This window comes from Elephas maximus, chromosome 2 (assembly GCF_024166365.1).
Source record: "Elephas maximus indicus isolate mEleMax1 chromosome 2, mEleMax1 primary haplotype, whole genome shotgun sequence".
In the NCBI taxonomy this organism is placed as follows: domain Eukaryota; kingdom Metazoa; phylum Chordata; class Mammalia; order Proboscidea; family Elephantidae; genus Elephas; species Elephas maximus.
In genome coordinates, this window is record NC_064820.1 from 83540907 (window position 1) to 83562985 (window position 22079).

Sequence of the window (22079 nt, forward strand, 5' to 3'; positions counted from 1 at the left end):
AATGGTGATCCCTCTGTACATGGCTGGTCAGACTATCTTGAACAGTGCCCAGCCACCTGCTCATACAACCTGTCACACTTTTTCACCACCATCACTATTTGGGTTCTTACTATTCAGTGTGGCCTTTTCACTCATAGTGTCCCTAGTTACAGTTCTTCTTGGCTTTGTATATAAACATTTCACACATCAGCTTAGCTTGATGCTGTCCTTTCCTTACCAATCAAGAACAGAACAATCAACTTAAGAACAAGCTGGAGGGAAAAAAATAAAAATAAAGCAGTGAACAGATAAGGCAACCTAAACATACCCATTAACCAGAAGGATCTGGATCAAAACTAACTTAGTGTCACCTGTGTAAGCCAGCACACTGGGGATTTGTGGCGCTGCGTATGACGGCACAAATCCGTGCAGAGTCAGTAATCAGACCAGTAAATTATGAGCTTTCACTACAGAAGAACTCCGAAAGGAATACTCTAAGACTGAGCAAATGACAGGGTAAGTATCTGTTTAGACACATACTTCTCTATGTAGAATTATCTTCTAGGAATGGACACTTAAATTTAAATAAAGGATGTGATTTTAGATTATTTTTAAAGTGGTGAGCCATGTTTTTCTTAAACTGTGTATTTAATATACAAATGGTAGTCACTTATTAACACGGGCACATTGCTTACTGGTACAGTTTATTATTTTTAATTTCAGAAAATACATTCTCTATGGGCAAGAAGGAGCTCTGGTGGCACAAGTGGGTAAGAGCACGGCTGCTAATCAAAAGGTTGGCAGTTCAAATCCACCGGCTGCTCCTTGGAAACCCTATGGAGCAGTTCTACTCTGTCCCACAGGGTTGCTATGAGTCGGAATCGACTCGATGGCAATGGGTTTACGGGCAAGAAGAGAAAAATAACGCTTTTTAAGAAGTTAATTTTTTAATAACTATGTGCCATACACCACTTATTTTAAGATTAAATGAGACTGTCTACTATCTACACAGCTAGAGCTTTCCCTGAAAAATTGGCTAAATTTCTCAAAACTGGAAAACAATACATAAAATTCAGCCCAACTGCAGTCTGCCACACGAGAAAGGAAGTTTGAACTCCAGGTGCCCCTGACAACACAGCTCAGTGTGGAAAGGAAGAAAATGCTGAACAATAGAATCAGCAGAGGAAAAAGAGCCCCTCTAATTCTGGGGGGGAGGGGAGGTGCTTCTGAAGAAATATTTAAGACCTCACTGTTGGTTCATGTTCAACTGAATGCTGGAATAATTTTAAAATAAATCTAATGTGCTAGTATAGTTATAGATTTAGATTTAATTCAGTACTACTTCTCAATCGGGCAGATTTAGGTGAAGTGATATGCCTCTGAAATACCAGTTAAAATGTTTGTGAAAATACACAAAATGTACCGCTGGTACAGTGTAGGTTCTTCCCTATTGTTCAGAGGAAGCTGCCCCACTCTGCTTTGGGTCATAACACCCAGTCCTGGTTGCCTTCCTCCAGCTTTCCAGTATTTTTACTATATTTGTAATGAATATGGATTTAAATTCTGTTTAATGACAGTCACACGCAAGATGTACAGTGCTGCAATCAAAACTGTGGGTACACTTTTGTACAAAAATAAAACAAACCACCAACTGCTTTGTTCTGGTTTTAAAAGAAACATGCTACTTTTACAGAAAATCTGGAAAACAGAAAAATAAAGAAGAAAATACGTATAACCCTACTAGTCTGAGACGACCAGTTAAATTTCTAGTCTACGTCCTTCCAGTCTGTCTGTGGCTACAAGTTCTCCTTGCAATGGCAATCCAGTCAAGCAAGGGTGAGGTGAGGCATTGCTGCTGATTGCACAGACTGATGATGAGGAATAACCTGCCATGGGACTCACCCTAAACCCAGAGCAGCAGTGTAACAGAAACAGTGGTTAAGCACAAATCAAAAAGCATGCATTCAATTCAACAAGCACTCATTGGGGTCTACCGCTCACACTTTCATTCATTTTACAAATGAACAAAATTCAAATTAAATGCAATGGCCCTTGAGGACCATTTACTAACCTGAGAAAAGAAGGTGGACAAGTCTTGTCCCCAGTGCACATGAAACAAGTTAATTCTCCTAGTACAGAGACTAGGAGAGCCCTGATCACCCTTTCTCAGACAGGAAGGTAAATGTTGCGGAGAAATGGTGTGCAGAGCAGTTGAGATAAAGATTAGGAACCTCAAACATGTGCAGCTGCCCATCAGCATCCCAGAGGTCCCTACAAATCTGTGGGATTTTAGGATCAGAAAGATTCAGCCCACAATGAAATGTTGTCAGGTACACTAACAAGGAACATTTTCAAAGATCACATATTTACAGTTATAGCACCCCAGCTTCATTGATCAGCTTGGGCTACAAATCCTCAGCCTATTACCCTTGTGCAACCAAAGGCTGGACAACCTGGTCAAGCCTTGTTGAATCATTCTTTGGACTTGAAGAAGGCATAAAGAACTGCTTTTACTGCTAATGTCACCTCAGCAAGTGTTAAAACATTGTTTATGAACCCACTGATATCCTCAATCTTCTTCTTCAAATACTATAACTAGGTACAGGGATCGGTAGCCTATTGTTTTAGAAACCACGTGACTAGTTTTAAAAGTTGGTTTGGTTGAACTCTCCTAAATGGCCTCAAAAGTTCAACCCAAGTAAACAACTCAGAAACCTTATTTAAGCTTAACTAAAATATTTTTTAATTGTCATTGGTTTTAGCTGCTGTTAAATTGGCCTCCAACCCATGGTGATCCCATGCACAAAAGGATCAGACTGTTGTGATGCACAGGGTTTTCATTGGCTGATGTTCAGTAGATGGCCAGGCCTTTCTTCCTAGTCCATCTTAATCTGGAAGCTCCACTGAAACCTGTTCACCATCATCATCCTTGTTGTTAGGTGGCTGCACCCATACACAGGCCAAGAGTCGAACCCAGGTCTCCCGAGTGGAAGGTGAGAATTCTCCCACTGGGCCACCACTGTCTCCCCACTTTCTAAAAATTGTAAACTACTTAATCAATAAAATGCGGTATTAAATCAAAATCAGAACAAAGCTACAGGAGAAAAAATGTCAAAATACACTGAAGTTCTCCTTTCTTATCTGCCAAGTATCAAAGTCAAATTTAGGTGTTTCTCTTGAACTAGCTGGTTAAACTAAGAAAATGTGCAGATAACATACCAGTCTTTTGTGGGTATACACAAAACTAGTTTACATTTTCAGAAAATAAAGGACATTTTACATTTTTTTAGATAGATGTACACACACACACATCTATAGTATTAATTTTATCAGTATATGTCTGATCGTTACATATGTTTAGAACAATTTTATTTACATTCCTCTTTACTATCTCGGCTCAAAATAACAAACAATCTCACCAAGTCTGGCAAAATAACATTAGTGAGAGCTGGTCACTTGAGGCCAAGGTCTGGGCTTGACCATCGCCAGTTAGGCCTGGTGAAAGGATGAAAGAGAAAAATTCAGTTTTAAGGACAATGCTTCTTTTTCACCCACCTTGGCGCTATGTGAAGTCCTTGGGGTGGCACAAATAGTTTGTGCTTGACTACTAACCTGAGGTTGGTAGTTGGAACCCACCCAGCAGTGCAGCGGGAGAAAGACTTGGAAATCTGCTTCTGTAAAGAATACGACCAAGAAAAGGCTCTGTAGCACATGGGGTCACCATGACTTGGAATCGACTCAACAGCAACAGGTTTGGTTTTTGGTCTTGTTGGCACTATTTAGTAAATCTAGAGAGACCGGGCAAGAGAGGACGTTCTCCTTACAACCACTTGCCACTACTGTAAAAAAAAATAATTCCATCTTTCATCTCCAGCTCCAGATTCCTCTCCCTGCCTGTATATCTAACTCTCTGCTGGGCATCTCTCCCTGGATGGCTCACAGTCCAGTTTTCAACTCAAAACTGAACTTACTACTTCTCACTATCTGCTCAAACTGAGTTTCTCCAAAACTGCTTATTTCAGTGAACGGTGCCATGACCCACACCAGTCACACTGACTTCCTCTCACTAAGTGTCCACCCCAGGGAGATGACCAAGGAAGAACCACCAATCACTCAGTCTCCACTCCTCTCAGTCACCACGGTCTTGGCCTTGGAAAGCCCTCATCAAGTCTTGCCAGGATCCCTGAATTACTGCACTAGCCTCCTAGCTCACCCTCTGGCCCTGCCCTGGCCTCCTTGTCCCTTAGCCTTCACACTCTTACAGCCACAGAGCTCTTTTTAAAACACACAATACTGTCATTTTCTTCCTGCCAATTCCCCAGTCTTCTACATGGCTTTCAAGATACAGTCCAGATCCTCACCTTAGCCCCCTGTCTTAGTTATCTAGTGCTGCTATAACAGAAATACCGCAAGTGGATGGCTTTAACAAACAGAAGTTTATTCTGAGTCAAGTAGGCTAGAAGTCCAAATTCAGGGCATCAGCTACAGGGGAAGTCTTTCTCTCTGTGTTTCAGTTCTGGACGGAAGGTCCTTCTTATCAATCTTCCTCTGGTCTAGAAGCTTCTCAGCACAGGAACCCCAGGTCCAAATGACAAGCTCTGCTCCTGGCACTGCTTTCTTGGTGGTATGAGGTCCCCCTGTCTCTCTGCTGCCTTCTCTTTTGTATCTCAAAAGAGGTTGACTTAAGACACAACCTAATCTTGGTGATTGAGTCCTGCCTCATTAACATAAATTCCTCTAATCCTGCCTCATTAACATCATAGAGGTAGGATTTACAACACATAGGAAAATCACATCAGATGACAAAATGGTGGGCAATCACACAATACTGGGAATCTTGGCCTAGCCAAGTTGACACACATTTTTGGGAGGACACAATTCAGTCCAAAACAGCCCTCAAGACTCTAACACCAAAACCAAACCCATTACTGTCAAGCCAATTCCGATCCATGGCAATCCCACGTGTTACAGAGTAGAGCTGCGCCCTGAGGGTTTTCTTGGCTGTAATCTTTACAGAAGCTTTTCGTCAGGCCCTTCTTCCTCAGCATCACTGAATGGGTTCGAACTGCCAACTTTTCAGTTAGCAGTCGAGCATTTCATCATTCGTGCCACCCAGGAACCTTCCCAAGACCCAAGCCCTAGATACTTCTCTTCCACATACAACTTTGATTTCAGTCCAAGTAACTACTGACAGTACACTGTCTTATACCATTATCAAGCCTTCTAGATTTCCAACATACACATTTTTATTGCATCATTTATCACCTTTGTCATTTTAAGAGCAATGAAAACAAAAACCTTAAAGGTGTTTGAGGAATCAAGTATCTGCTCTTTCACTCACATCTTCTACACAAGGGAGTCGAGTGTTTCAAGTACCAGACTCTTCCCTGGACATGATCAGGGTTTTATAAGCTAATGAACAGATCCTACCTCTGACTCTTCTTTCTTTCTTTCTTTAAGGCTGAGAAGTCTCGCTTCTGGAAAAAAAAAAAAAAAACAGTTTGTTTTTATGGAAATTGGCTGGCAGTTCTACTGAACCACTATGCAATCAACTGGACATATACTTTTACAAAATACAGAAACAAGCTCCCCCTTCTCCCTTACTGTATGGAGGACCCACAGGAGGACAATGGGAGGCTGGCTCCTGCCTCTACTCTCAGCCAGATGGCTTCCCTCCCATTAGGCTGGCTTGTGGAAGAGAAGCACACCCAGTGTACTGCCTTCCCAGCATAGGCTGTTCTGAATTAAAAAGGGAGCTTCCAGGATTATGGAGACAGAGGTATTTGGCATACAGAGTTTGCCAAGGTTGGTCTCTCCCACTAGAATATATGCTCCGTGAGAGAAGAGGCCTGCTCTTGTTCTTGCTGTGTTAGCAGAGCCCAGAATAGAGGCTGGCCCCTGGCAGAGGATCCATAAGTATCTGCTGAATGACAGGATGAACGAATGAGTGAATGAATGAACACATAAGCTTTCCCTCAAAATAATAAGGAATACATAGCATAGCTCCCCTGCTTGAGAAACATCGTAGTTTTGCTAGGAAAACCTTTTGTCCACTTTGCTCTGTAACTCTGTCAAAGGCTGCATGCCCAGTGAAAACTAGACAGTGCAACATAAACTCCAACCTATTTTAAAAAAGACCATTGCCGTACAGCTGATTGCAACTCATATCCTCCTTCAACAGCAATGGTTAACTCCAACACAGACTCTAAAAGTTGCTGTTGGGAATAAATTCCGGAGATTAGATACTTACTTACTGTTTGTATCTTTCTTAGCACTAAGTACTGGGTAAAACAATACTTTCAAGATTCCCAAGAGAGACACTGACCATGTCTGCCACTTTATCCAGTTAGTTTTCATTTTTCCCCAAAACATAGCTGGGTATTTACTTCGTTGGAATGTGGGACCTGAAAACCTGCCATAGTAAGTAGGCAGTCACACCTGTGCTCCTGCTGTGGAATCCACACTGAGCCTGTGCTACATGTTCCCTGGAACTGGGGTCCTCAGAACAGACTGACCAGAATAAGCCAAAAGGATGCTGCTGCTAGGGGCATGGCTATAGCTCCAACTTAGAGTCTATCGCTCTAAAATCAGGTACCCTTGCATTGGGACCCTTTGAATGGCCTTTCCTGGGCTTATGGAATACTTGGTAATCATCATTAACATTTCTGAGCACTTACCCAGTGCCAGGCACCGTCCTGACTCCTATACAAAAGTTAGCACATTTACTCCTCAAGGTGATTCTTTGACTTGTACTTTTACCGTTATCCTTTTATAGACACAGAAACTGAGGCTGAGAGAAATCTGTTAGCTCTCCCAAGGTCCCAGGTAATTAAGTGGCACATCTGGGAACTCAACAGCTGGAAGTTGGATCACCTGTATTTTGGTCTTCTACTTTGTCAATTCTTTTCAGTAAAAATGTTGAGAAGCTGTTTCCAATAGCCATTGTAAAAATAGGTAGTTTTCTCTATATTGCTTTTTTTTTATCATCTCCTACTATGGACTGTTTCTCCCCACCCTGCCCAAACTTTCTCTGCACAAAAGCGTCATCAATTCTGAACCCACCCACATGCATAAACAGTATACGTTATTTCTTCCAGAAGGCAATGTTTTGCTCTTTCTACAAGGATTCTTCTTCCTTCCTAGAAACAAATTACTGGTTCATGTATCATTACTCAAATTATATTCCAAGATGACCCTTCCAACAATGCTCATTAGCAATGTAATTACTCCTAACTGCTCTAGAGATAAATGAATTCCTCTCCCCAACCCCCATCTCCTGCAACAGACTTGCCTTAATGTCTTTTTTCCTGGTATAAAACGTTTGCTGCACCCTTTGAAAACCACAAGTCACACTGTCTACAATCTGTGTGACCGCTTAGGGGAAAAACAGTATCACACATAGTGTCTTATCTGTTATTACCTTAAACCCCTCAGATATTATTTCATCAGAATCAGATATCTGACATAGGTTAATAACAAGCCTATCACAATGACAGCGAAAAGAAAGGAAAATCTTGGGTTTTATTTATCCACTATGTGGTTAAAACATTCAACCTCTCCACTAACATGCATTCTCTATCTCTTAAATTTAAAAAGGAAGAATAGTTTTTTTGTTTTTTTAAAGGATCAAGTAAGAGAGACTCAACAGGAATACAAAGAAAAGGCAACACCAAAGAAATTGGCACACAATGCTTTCTTAACCCTGACGGGTGGAGTTATCAGGCCAGTGGATAAGGCAAAAGCAACGTGCAGATCATACATAAATGTCCTCTCAAACTGGGTTACTCAGGTTTAACTCTGGGGCAAGGCTTTAACATCCCCAGCTCCCAACCCCAGCCCTTCCCTCTCTGGCTCCAACACACACTTTTGTCTACAGTGGCCGTTCTGCAATTTCAAAAAGAAGGTCTACTTTTACATGTGGGTCACTGATGGTAACTTACATACACAAACACACTCAAACAATCGCAGTAGAGAAAATGAGAAATACAGGAAATGACCTGGGTTGGAGTGAGGATGGGGGTGGGGGATAAGACTTTGTCTTTATTCTCATATTACTCCCATTGAAACAGCTCATGGACTTCTATAAAAATCATGACCTTCCTGAAATAAGAGAAAAGTTGAACGGGGCTTGAAGAAAATCTTTGCTTTTCCGAGTTCAGAGAACACAGGATGGCTGAATGGAAGGAAAAAAATGTGCTTAAAAAAAAAAGAAGTTCAGAAACACACAGTCTCCCCAAATCCTTCTCCAATCCCATGGGCTCAACCCACTCGTCCCAGATGTTGTCTTCCCCGCTCCACGCCCACCTTCCTCCATCCAGCCCGTACCCCAAATCGCTGCGCTTCCCACAAAAATGCAGCCCAGATCTGAGAAGCGGCTGACGTCTGTGGCCTGTGTGACCCACACGCCACAGCCCAGGCCTGGTGGGGGCGGCCACAGGGCGTCCCCCAGGCGCAGTACCAGGTGCTCTGAGCCCGGCGCTGAGCTGCTCCCAGGACCCGAGCGCCACCGGTCCCAGTAGTCGGCGCGGGTTGAACCCTGTCAGCAGTGGCGGGAGAGCTCGGTTCTCGCAGCTTCCCGGGACAACGCTGTTCCAGGCACAACTTTTTCCACTTCTGCTGCGGCGTGGAGAGCAGAAGCTGCAGTTCCCTTCCCATTCCCAGCATCCAACACCGGCGGGTCAGGGGACGGTCCCTCCTCCCTCTCCCCACGGGCTCCAGGGAACTGGAGCGAGTTCCCGCGCCAGCCGCAGAAAAGGCACCCCATGCGCCCAGTACCGGGTCCCCTCTCCCGCCCGGCCCCACCTGGCCAGGGCTGCAGGTCCTCCTCTCCTACAGTGCTCGCTGGGCCTGGGTCTCCAACACCCCGGACGCCGGGCTCGGCGTCTCCCTCCGACTGCGACCGCCAGCCTTCCCCACGCCGGGGCTTTCCGTTACGCCTCTTAGCAGCCACCTCTCTCCTGCCCCGCTGGCCACTCGGGCAAGAAGAAGGGAGGAGATAGGGGAGGAGGCAGAGAGAGGAGGGGGCGAGGGAAGGGAGGGGAGAGGGTCCACGGGTGGGGGAGGAGAAGGAGGCAAGGCGAGAGCGCCAACCTCAGTGCAGCAGCCGGGCTAGCACTGAGGGAGGAGAAAGAGGGGCGGGGGCAGAGAAAGAAAGACGCCGCCGAGCCGCTCGGCCCAGGACCCGGCCCATCGCCGCGGCTGCCCAGTCACCACCGCCGCCTCCGCAGCCTCTGTCCGGCTCTCGGCTGGGCGTCCAGGGGGCGGGGGAGGGGCCCGGGCTCTCCCGGCGCAGCGGGCGGGCGGGCGGGCGGGGGCAGCTGGGGGGCTGCGGTCTGCCGGAGGGGCCGGGCCTCCGGAGGGGAGTGTCCTGCAGCGCCCGGGCGGTGTTGGCGAAAGGGGATCCCCCGAGAGGAGGGGCCGGGGGCCTGGGAGCCGGTCACTGCGCCCGCCGGGCGGCAGCAGTGGCGCCTCCTGGAGTACTGCGCGGGTCCAGGGGCTGCGCAGGGCAACCTCTGAGGAGAGTTTCGAGAAAGCGCCTCGGGAGCGCGAAGAGCTTGTCCCTTCAGTGATCCCAGGCAATTCAAAGCAGAAGGGTGGGCTGGAGGTAACTGGACTACTGGACTCCGGTCCTCCCAATCCCGGGTCTTCTTCCGAATAGGAGACTCCGAGCATAAGTTTTCTTGCCCTGTGAGTCTCTCGCTAGAGAAAACTTAGTGCTAACAGCCACAAAGAATTTTTGAAAATAGAATTCTTAGGGACCTGAAACATCGTATCCTTTACTCAAAATACGGTTTCAGGATGCATTTTGTGGACGCTTTAGCCGACAGTCTGAAAAGACACCCTCGTCCACAGAGGGGGCTCACCAATCCCCCACCTGCAGCCCGAGGTGGGAGCAAAGAACACAGTTAAACAGCCACAAACCTAAGGTGCCAATATTCCTTGTGGTTTAAAGGTCAGGACGCAGCACTTAGCCAAGCAAACGTTCTTTTTTTTTTCCTGTCTTATTTGCTCCTGTCCCCCTTCTCAGCCCCTTTACTGCATCACTTCTCTCCACCAGTCGCCTGGGACCCAATCAGTTTTGGGCCTCTCTCCTCCATCATCAATAGCCACTCCCATTGGTTCTTTCTTTTTAATGTCTCTCAGATTGCCCTGTCCTTTCCAGGCCCACAAGCACCTCCCTGGCTCTCGCTGGGACTTGGTAACTTCAGTGGCCTGCTCACCGACCGGTTCCCTGCTCTAACCCACTCTGCACCTGCATCCATTTGCACGTGCCCACAGTTCGCTATGAGTCGGAATCGACTTGCCGGCAGTGGGTTTGGGTTTTTTTGGTGACAGGCTAATGAACCAAAGACATCATCTTGAAGACTAAGGTGCACCTGACCCAAGCCATGGTGTTTTCGGCCACCTCATATGCATACAAAAGCCGGACAATGAATAAGGAAGACCAAAGAATTGATGCCTTTGGATTGTGGTGTTGGCAAAGGATATTGAATATACACCATGGACTGCCAAAAGAATGAACAAATCTCTCTTGGAGGAAGTACAGCCAGAATGCTCCTTAGAAGCAAGGATGGTGAGACTATGTCTCACATACTTTGGACATGTTATCAGGAGGGATCAGTCCCTGGAAAAAGACATCCAACTTGGTAAAGTAGAGGGTCAGCAAAAAAGAGGAAAACCCTCAACGAGATGGATTTACACAGTGGCTGCAACAATGGGCTCAAGCATAACATCAATTGTGAGGATGGCGCAGGACCAGGCAGTGTTTCGTTCTGTTGTACACAGGTTCACTATGAGTCACAACTGACTCAACAGCACCTCGCAACAACAACACAGGTTAATGATCCGAGAACACCACTCTGGCAGGCCACTACCCCTTCTAGAGACTTTCTGAGGTACTTTGCTAGAGAAAAATCTGAATTCTTTTTTTAAATCTTCTATTCAACACCACCCAGCAATGGGTCTCACCCCACTTGCCCACCCCTCAGAACCTGGCGGTCAAGCCAGACTGGTCTCCTACCCTCCCACCAGAAGGTTACAGGCCTGTATCCCCGTGGAAGCTGCTGGTAATCTTGCAGTAGACAGCTCTCTTTCATCTTCTCCAGCCAGATCCTCTTGCCTTTATTGAAAGCGTAGTTTAAAATGCAACATTTCAGCTATAAAAAGATATACATGTTCTTCCCATTTTATGAAATCACTCTAGAAATAACAAGTCTTATGGGAAAAATAGGGTTAGGAACCAACAACTGAAAACCTATGTAACGTTGCAGCCAAAGCACTAAAAAATGAAAACAGTAACCACACCAAAAACCATACTAGCAGAGTTTATAAGCCATGCTATTAAATTCCTAATAAATATTTTAATAAATATAAATATAGGACTTCACATTTATAAAAAAGATGAAGGTAAGTGACGAAGGAATTGGAAAAAATAGTTGTTTGAGGCTGCTTAGATAAGGACATAAGCACAAAATGTACAAATAAGAGGAGAACCTCCCGCTCCAATAAACTCTTCCATAGCTAAACTAAGCCAAGAGAAAGAATGTGGGGTGAATGGACATTGGGCATAGCACTGTATTCTCAACGACTTAATACATTCCACCAAGTTAGTATATTTTACTCCCAGTTGCTATTACTTGGCCAGGCCAAATATTACAGTTCTGGGAATGATGGCATATGAACGAACACAACTCTTCCATCTTATTAACATCCTTTCCCTACATATCAATCATACATGAGTTAATTTGTTACATGCTCTGATTACAGAAACATGCTTTGTAATTCAGTGGCAACTCAATGTCAGAGTAGAGCTGTGCTCCATCAAGTTTTCAATGACTGGTTTTACAGAAGTAGATCACTAGGTCTTTCTTCGGACGTGCCTCTGGTTGGACTTGAATTTCCACCCTTTTAATTAACAGCCAAGTGTGTTAACCATTTGTACTGTACTTAATTCTGTGCTTAAAATAGACTATACTTCATTCATTCATTCTACATATCTATTAAGTACGTAACTAGATGCAGTCCTAGAATAGGAACTGCTCTAGACACTGAGGATGCATCAGTGAACAAATGGACTATGGGTACTCGAACATGATATCACCAGATGATTTGGATCATTCTGTGGTATTACATGTTTCATATGTGTGTAGCTTGAATTGATACCACATATACATTTTCATCTCTTTGAGGGTAATGGTTGAGCCTTATGTCTTTATATCTTCTACAATGTCCGGCACAGTAAATACCTATTGAATCAAGGGCATATCCACTGGAGTATGGGACATGTAAATTAGGTAGTTATACCCACTTTTGTTTTTTTTTATAACCACTTTACACCTTGTATTATTAAGTTCACAGGAGGACCATCTGGGAGATCTAAAACTAAAGTTTTTTTTCAGAACCATGTTTGTTGCTGTCTGGGCTACAATCAAAGATAGGGTATTTGGATCTAAATGGTAAATCTCATGCAATGGAAAGAGGGGAAGTAGGGGTGGGCAGGTAGAAGGAAAGATACAGAAGGAGAGAGATGCTAAAAGGCGTGGTTCAAGAAGAAAGTACCTGCTAAGATTTGTGGAAAGATATTGCTGGAGAAAGAATGATAACAACAGGAGTTTTGGGATACTGTGAATGGTGCTTCTATTATGTCCTTCAGCCAAATTTTCAAGAAACATTGACTGTGAGGAATAAGTGAGATTATAAGAAATTAAAGAGTATTTGCAAAGTTTGGTCAAATGAAAAGGAGGCCTTGCAAGAAAATAATTACGAGCCATTTGGATAGGCCATAAGGTAAAATTACAGTGGTGCCTGGGAGAAATGTTATGATTCTGAATTTACTTGCCTGTGCAGGTAACTCTGTTCTCGAAATGTCTGCGTGTTATAGCCCACCTAGAGTACTTGCATCAATACATGTTAACGCTTTGTAGTCTATTCTTTCTAAGTGTGAATCTGTGTGGAATGTAAATAAATATGCATTTATAACAAAGGAAAGCATTTGATACATTTTCCTGATGTCAGCACACTGTCGATTAAATTTGCTTATTCATCTTCACAAAAACCTACCTCTCAAATCCATCCCCCATTTGGAAAGATTGATATTTCCTAAAACTGTGCATGAACATAGAATTTCAGTGCTAGACACAAACTTGGAATCAGTGCCTTTTGAAGATCACATAAAACATTAAACTATTTAAGCTGAGAATCTCTTCCAGGAAATTAGCAAAAATGCAGTTCACTAACGTGAGGTCCTACGGAAAATCGTTGACCTAAAAATGATCATTCTGGCTTTTTGTTCTACAGATGTAATTATACAAAGAAGTCTTCTGAAATTCTATGAATCTACTATTTTCCTTGACAAACAGGGTTGAGAAAAAGCAACTTTGAGCATCAAGACTTAAAGGTCTCCTCCACTCATTAAAATCAGCGCTTTGACTTATGTGAGGCAATGTTCCATGAGTCACCTTGCTGGCCACAGAAATGACCTGGCCAAAATCTCCAATGGACTTACAACAGCCACATGTCAATTTCTGCTTTAAACGGACAGTTTTTAAGTCAAGGGCAAAAATGAAGTCCATAAATACAAAAGAAATATCATTCATACTAAAATCCTATCACCAAGGCACTGGGCTGTCTGCTGAATGAGGATTATGAAATGTATCCAGCTGAGAACAAACATTACAGTTGCAAATAGGAAGTAACCACATATAGAGAGGGCAACTTCACCAAGCCAAACATGAAGGGCCATGGATTCCTGATAAAGAAAATCCCAATGATCTGTGAAGACTTCCCTCTTCCTCATGGATCTGGTAAGGATGCCTTCCACACTCCAGTTCAGCCAAAGAGAAACAAGACCCTCAAAATATTCACAGTGGCTAAGTCATGAAAGAAAGAAGAGCACAGAACTTCAGGCACTGGCACTCTGTAGGTTAAAAACTGAGGGCTGTTGGCCACTTTCATCTTCTAGCCAGTATCTACCTCCTGACCTCCGTTTTTCTCTATACGTGAAGTAATAGTCTTAATCTTTCCATCAAAGTAGTTTGCTTTCCTGCTTCTAGTTCTAAAACTAGACTCCACTTGGCTCTGGCAAAACTCAACCCATGAAGGTGCTCCATTCATTTCCTCCTATTATATCACCACTGCCATAAACAAATCCATTTGGCCCTCATCCAATCGAGCTTACCCCTGAAGAAAGTTGGAAATTTCCATACAGTGAGATTGTTTTCTTTTTTAACTGCCACGGTACTTTAACAGTTGCATGCAAATTCTGCAACACTCTTAGCTTCTCAGTAACAAGGATCTGGTAAATTCAATCAGTCATTCACTCCTAATCTTCACCTGCCAACCTTTTTCCCGGATTACAAACCTTTCTTGGAAGAAGCACACAATACAAGAAGCTTGGGGGATTAGCTGCTTTACAGTATTCATGACAGGCATAAACCACCAAGACAAAACGTGCTTTGGCCCTTGGCAACAATGGTGCTGTTCATCTGGTTCATGACTTGTGCTTTCGAGCTTTATCTTTCCTATTATAAATTATGTGTTCCTCTCAAAACCTCTAAGAGGTAAGGTTTTACTATTATCCTCACTGGTACCTACAGTGAAATACGGAAAATATTCACTAAGTGTAATTTAATAGCAGTGCTAAGACGAGGAGTTGAAGAAACGACTGCTGCTTTTCACATTGTTGAAGAGGCTGCTTATCCTTAATCTGGACCAGTCTGAAAATCCTCATCGCCAATCTGGAAAACTCGCCTGCAAAGACCTTTTTTATTTTACTCTTCCCCAATCCTCTACTTGGAAAAAAAGAAGCACAAAAATATTTATCTACAAAACTAGCAATTGGTGGTTTGGTCACCCAATTTTCATTTAGTGCTAGCGTTAGAAGATATATTACATTTGATTGATAATAAAAATATTGAGATACTATTTATTATAACATATGCCTTAAAAAAAAAAATGCCTTACCTACTTCCAAATGGACATGGGATGCCTTACTATAAAGCACATAAGAGATATTAGAAATCACATACCAAGGTCCTAGTTTATCACAGTCTAGTGTTAAATTTAGCTCTGGGTTTCTTAGAGCCAAGGAAAGAATCACATACCAAAACCAAATCAAATCCATTGCTGTTGAGTTGATTCTGACTCATAGAGCAACCCTTTGGGAAAGAGTAGAATTGCCCCATAGGGCTTCCAAGGCTGTAATCTTCACGAAAGAAGACAGCCACATCATTCTCCCTTGGAGAGGATGGTGGGTTCGACCACAGACCTTTCAGTTAGCAGCAGAGTGCTTAATCACTGTGCCACCAGGGCTCCTTGAATGACATAGAGTGAAGGATATAGTTCTCATGGTCTAGTACAATAACAATAGTTGTTCTTCAAGTCGGTCAAACTTTTTGCTGGTACTAGCTTCTAAGAGGAATTGAATCCTGGGAATCCTTACATAAGAGACACTGGGCAATCTAAATATCTAGCTGCAGCATCTTCCCTCAGAGAAAGCAATAGAAACAGTGAGGGGAAGAAGTTAACACAGGGTGACAGACTGTGTTTCTGTCATAGCTGAAACCACATTATCTAGACTTAACTTCCTCCTGAACTCTGGGACCCAGCAGGTACTTTCTGTGCCTTCATGAATAGAAAAATAAAGAAGCCTTGTATTAAGTGAATTATGCCAAAACAATGCCATTTCTTCACTGACTTCACAAATCCTTTCTCAATTCTGAATCTTCTTCTATTTCATATAGAACTCATTTGACAACTAGGATCTGTGTTCTTTTCAGAACGTCCTTGGGAAGGTTTTCAATGACAACAAGTATTAAGGACAAGGCCCATCCAGACAGCTGCGATTAGTTCTAGCTTTTCTTCCAACTGAATGACATTGTGCTATGCTAATTATACAACATAATGTCCTATCACTTTTGAGGCCATGTAAATGAAAATAACGTAAGCTGTGAAATTAAAACGAACCATTAAACTATTTTATAGTTGAAGAATGATTTCTTTAAGTATCCCATGAAATTTTGCCTTAGACAACTATCTTTAGACAAAATTAAATCTCTTTAATTTTCTAGAATGTCGTGAGAAAATATTAGACATTAATGAATTCAAGTCTCTTCCCTGCCCTCAGATGCAGTTTGTGCTTCCTAGATGTGTGGTAAGAAAATCCATATCTCCTTGTTGTAAAAAGAGCCCTAGGGACTCTATAAATCAGGTTTCCTCCACCTCTTACTATATGATTTTCGGAAAGTTACTTAACCTCCCAAACCTTAGTTTCCTCGCGTTTAAGTGAGGATAATCCCATGTATTGCATGGGGTTGTTATGACTTTTTTTTTTTTCTAGTTATGACTAGTACATAATTATTATTACAATGTATGTGAAAGAATCTAATACAATGCCCAACATATAATACTTGCTTAACAGATACTAGTTTCTTCTCCTTCCCATCCATATTCTTGGAAGAGAATTTTCTCCCCATTCAAGGAAACCATTCTTCTCAACTTGTCAGTGATATAGCCTTCATGTACTGTTTTTAAAAATGATATGGGAATCAAAACAGTGTGGTACTAGCCTAAATATAGACATATAGATAATGCAATAGAACTGAAAGTCCAGAAACAAACCTTTACATTTATAGTCAACTGATTTTTAACAAGTGAGCCAAGATATTTTAACGGGGAAACAACAGTCTTTTCAATGAGCGTTGCTGGAAAACTAGATATCCACATGCAAAGAAATGAAGTTGGCTAATGAGTAATGATGTTGAGCATCTTTTTGTGTGCTTATTGCCAGCAATGTCTATTCTTGGGAGATACGTCTTTTTAAGTCCTTTGTCCATTGTTTAATTGGATTATTTGCCCTCTTATTGTTGAGTTGTAAGTGTTCTTGGCACTTGTCAGATATTTCATTTACATAATTTTTCTCCCATTCTGTGGATTGTCCTTTCACTTTATTGATGGTGTCCTGTAAATCACAAAAATTTTAATTTTGAGAAAGCCAGTTTATCATTTTCAAATTGTCTCTTGTGCTTTTGGTATTGTATCTAAGAAACCATTGCCTAGCCCATAGTTACAAATATTACCCCTATGTTTTGTTCCAAGAGTTTTATAGTTTTAGCTCTTACATTTAGATATATGATTTTGAGTTAATTTCTTTTTTCAGTATGGTATGGTATAAAAAAAGCAAAGATGCCACTTTGAAGACTAAGGCGTGCCTGACCCAAGCAATGGTTATTTTCAGTCACCTCATATGCATGTGGAAGCTGGACATGAATAAGGAAGAAGAATTGATGCATTTAAATAATGGTATTGGCAAATATTATTGAATATACCATGGACTTCCAGAAGAAACAAACAAATCTGTCTTAGAAGTACAGCCAGAATGCTCCTTGGAAGTGAGACAGGTGAGTCAGACTTCGTCTCATATACTTTGGACATGTTATCAGGAGGGACCAGTCCCTGGAGAAGGACATCATACTTGGTAAAGTAGAGGGTCGGCAAAATGAGGAAGACTCTAAACAAGATGGATTGACACAGTGGCTGAAACATTTGGCTCAAGCATAGCAACGATTGTGAGGAAGGCACAGGACCAAGCAGTGTTTCGTTCTGTTGTACACAGGGTTGCTATGAATTGGAACTGATTTGATGGCACCGAACAACAACAATCTTTACAGGAGTAAATCGCCAGTTCTCTTCCCTCCCCCCACCCCCCCGCCACGAGCCATTGGTGGGTTTGAACTGCAAACATATTGGTTAGCAGTCAAGCGCTTAACAATTACACCACCAGGGCTCATAATCAGGGAGTCATTGAGGGCTTTAAATTCCAGGAATGATCCAGTGTGTGTTTAAGAAAAGATTGCTCTGGCTGCCACGGATTAGATGGATTAGACTAGGAATGGAGAGACCTGTTTCTTCTTTCAGGAAAGCAGTGATGAGGGCCTAGATTGGTGGTGCAGTGGGATTGGGTGGGCAGTGAGAGAATAAGTCAGACAGGATAAAAGTCAGGGATGACCTCCAGGTTCCCAGGCAGCACACAGGGTACAATCCGCTGGGTTGGGGTATGGTGAATTGACATACCCCTGTGTGGGTGGAAAAGGTCATCAGCCGTACGCAAACCTGGAGCTGTCCTCCAGGAAACTTAAAAACCAATATCAAATCTTTCCCTTTGCCACCAGATTCTGGAACTGGGCCCAGTTATACTTTTCTAGGTTTGTAAGCCTAGAGCAGACCTTCAGGAACTAGAAGATACCAACTTCTGTCTCAATAACTCAAGACTACATTAACATTATTAGATTGTGCCAATAAATCTTTGCATATTGAATGTTTTCCAGCCAAATGAAAAATGTCAGCTAACTGGCTGTAGGAAAGACTTCCAGGAGACTTTGTGATTCTAGTTTTTGTTAGAGGTTGGGAGACTCTCTCTCCAGAAGTTTGCACGGGTTGGATTGAATCAAATACCCTTGTTATTTATTATGGAGAGCATGTGAAATGAACCAGTGGTCTAAATCGGTATCCCTAATGGGCATCACCTCATTAAATATTTCAACATTAAAAATACACTAAAAAGAAGATTTTTACTTCTTTTGCACTTTTTTTTTTCCCAGCAATGCACACTACTTTAGAAACGTTCATAGTTTTGTAGGCTAGAAAAATCCCTGAAATCCTAATGGAATTATTGATTCTCAAGTCAAAACGTAGTTTCAATGCAACTCTTAATGCATTTAATCGATTGCTGATAGGATCAAAATTAACATGAAAAAATAATCAATAAAAACATCCTAAAATCAGTTACATCAGAAACCATCTCTATGTCTTCCAAGCAAGATTCAGTCCTTCAGAAACCTGAACTTTCTTTGACCTCATAGAAAGTGGCCGCTTCAGCATAGGATGAAAGACAATATGATATGCCTGTTCAAAAATAAACAATTGTTTAAAGTGCATTTTAACCTCTAAGACCTCAAAAGAAAAAGCAGCTACTATGTTTACTGATAACACGAAAGGAATTCAGGAGAAGCATTTCAAGCTTAAGGAAAAAAAAAGTTAAATCTTTCTTATTCTTTGTTTGAAACTGGCTATTGTCCAGAAGCTTAGCTTCTCTTTCCCTCAGCCCAGAACATTTCCCAAAGCTTCCAGGCTCATAATGGCATTGTAAATGGAGGAAATTTGCCAGAAGCTGAAGGTAGCAACACCAGCAACATGCTAGCATTTTAATGTAAGAGATGGTTTGTACATTTACTGTATTCTTTAAGGAGCCAGCTAAAGGAACAACTTTGAGAAAAGGTATTAATAGCTCTCATTTCTCAATAGTGTTAAATAAAGCCATATAGTGCTTGTTTATATGTATACATTGAGTTTCTTTTCATGAATTCATAGTTTTTAAACCCCAAATCTCACAAATCTTCATGAAAATTATTAGCAATAGTTGATAGTATTTTACAAAGTACAAGCTGTGGCCATGGTAGTTCAATTATTTTGTCTCTGTTTTCTTCCAAGAATTTTATAGTTTTAACTCTTGCATTTAGATATATGACTTTAAGTTAATTAATTTGTGGTAGAGCGGGAGAACCAAACCTTGGTTTCTTGTCTCACAGTTCGTTGTCCAAGCCCTAGGCAGGACCATGATTTGATTACAGGGTATTTTTCTAATAAATTAACCTAATCAAACATTCTGTCCAGCAGTTGGATGGTGAAGAAATGCTTTAGATAGATTCATTTTACTTGTATCTTGAGGGAACTTAGGCTAGACTATATCCCCACTGAAACAAACTCATGAAGTAGATTTGCTGAGTGCGAAGATCCAGTAGACAGCAAGTGTCTACTGGTCCAGTTTTGGTCTTCAGCCAATGTTTCAGGATCAGCTGATAAGGAAGGGTGAGACTGAAAGGTACTAAAGTTTTTGCTTTGTACACATTTAACATTGATTTGATTTCTACAAAGAAACATGAAAAAGGACAAATGTTATGTCCAATGTAATTAGTTAATGATTAAAACCAGTTGCCATGGAGTTGACTCCAACTCATGGCGACGCTATATGTGTAGAGAGTAGAACTGCGCTTCAGAAGGTTTTTAATGGCTAATTTTTCAGAAATAGATCACCAGGAGTTTCTTCCACGGAGCCTCTTGGTAGACTCGAATCTTTTATCTTTTGGTTAGCAGCTGAGCACGTTAACCATTTGTGGCATTTGGGAAATGTTCTGGACTGAGAGAAAGAGAAGCTATGCTTCTGGACAATAGCCGGATTCAAACAAAGAATAAGAAAGATTTAGCTTTTTTTTCCTCCCCCTAAGCAATGGAGTTCAACATTAAGGAACATTTTCGTCTACAAATATTAAGATCCCTTCTGTATATTCGGAATTTGGCCGGGGAATGGAAGTAGGATGCAGAAAAGAGATGGTAGAAGAGTGCAAAACACAAACCTCTGCTTCTTTAAAACTTTACCAAGTCAGGGCTGGATTCAGGCTGGTTTCCCAGGGCTCAGGGGAGGGGTGGTGGTGGTGGTGGAGGGAAGATTTTGCAGCATCTAGCCAGCCTGTCCCCAAATGAGGACTCCCTCCCCCCACACAGGGCAAGGCTGGGACACCATTGTCTTTGAATCACCATTGGATCACTCAGAAAATCTCGCTGAACTAAACTGAATTAAGAAACATAGTCACCAGAGGAACAACTTTTCTTTCTTGGTGCTTGACAACAGCTAACTGGAAAGGTTGGGTGGGAAACTTAAGGGTGAGTGAGTTTAAGGTAATGGTGATTAAATAATTTGGAAAAGGATAGCAAGGATGGTAGCACAACTTGAAGAATGCAACCAAGGTCGCTGAATTGTACATGTGGAAATTGTTAGAATGATATATCTTTGGCTGTGTATATTTTCACCAAAATTAAAAAAAATTTTTTAAATCATCCTGAAAGAATGAAAACAGCCAATGCCAATTGAAGAAGAGTAATTACTGATTTGAAAATTAAGAAAACTGTATACCACAAGACTTTTTTTCCTATTGGATTGAAAAACACTCAGTTTAAATGAACATACCATGAAAAAAGATACTTGAATATATATATACTTTATATATGTATGTATAATTTTTTAAAACGAGTTTATTTCATCAACTTTATGCATCTTTTTACATCACTGAGATCATACTTCAGATAGCCTTGTAGCTTTCTTTTGTCACTTAACACCATGACCTAAACATTTCTTCGTATTAGTAAAAATTCTGTCCACCCCAACTTTAAATCCTCTCCCTCTAAGCGAGGCCTGTTTCTGCACCCTGTAGTGATCAGCCCAGGGTGTACGTTCTATAAGGGGAGCCTCATGGTTTCCATACATCTCTGTTGAGATGCCAACCATCTCAATAAAACCAAAAAAACACCAAACCCGTTGCCATCAAGTCGATTCTGACTCATAGTAACTATTTCAATGATCATTTTAAAACATCTAAATTTTCTGTCATTCCAGTGTCTTGCATTGCTGTCTAACAGTGACTTCTGCAGTCAACCAGAGAAGCCCCAGGCAGGCCGAGGAGAGTCACAGAGAACAAGGGATTGATGCTGGTGGAGCATCCAAGCCACTTGCCTGGTTCAAACCCAGCCAAGCCGCCTAATACTGTCACCTCAGACAAGTTATTTAATCTCATTGTGCCTCAGTTTCTTCATCAGTAAAAGTAGAAAATGATAAAAATTTCTACCTTACAGATTTGTTGTAACTGGGTACATGTAGTATGCTTGTGACAATGCTTAAAACCCAAACCTGTTGCCGTCAAGTCGATTACTACTTATCTTGGTATGTAATAAATGCTTGATAAATGTTACTGTTGTTTTTGTTATTAACTAGAATTGGATACCCCTGGGTTTGAAGTCCCTATTTTCCACTTGCTCCTGAAAGATAGCAGGCACTTTGCTGAACCTCTCAGTACTTCAGCTTTCTCCCCTCTAAAATTGGTATTAGGAGGTCCACGGATGGAGCACACGGTTAAGTGCTTGACTACTAATCAAAAGGTAGCGGCTCCTTGAAAGAAAGCCCTGGCAATCTGCTTACAAAAGATCATAGCCATGAAAACCCTACGGAGCGCAGTTCTACTCTACAACACACAGGGTAGCCATGAGTCTGAATC

At 42.0% G+C, this 22079-nt stretch overlaps 1 protein-coding gene across 5 annotated transcripts in view; it reads right to left on the reverse strand.

The window, feature by feature from the left end:
* Positions 1 to 9249, reverse strand: part of LHFPL2 (LHFPL tetraspan subfamily member 2) — a 196777-nt gene extending 187528 nt beyond the window's left edge. For 2 of the 5 annotated variants that reach the window (XM_049866450.1, XM_049866466.1), the window contains exons 1-2: positions 8782 to 9249; positions 5410 to 5456 (exon numbers count right to left, since the gene is read on the reverse strand). The gene's annotated coding sequence lies outside the window, so the exon portion shown is untranslated. Of the gene's footprint in view, positions 1 to 3398; positions 3475 to 3534; positions 3654 to 5409; positions 5457 to 8781 lie in introns of all 5 variants that reach the window. The other 3 variants (XM_049866482.1, XM_049866457.1, XM_049866474.1) reach the window with 3 other exon arrangements.
* Positions 9250 to 22079: the final 12830 nt, after the last annotated feature.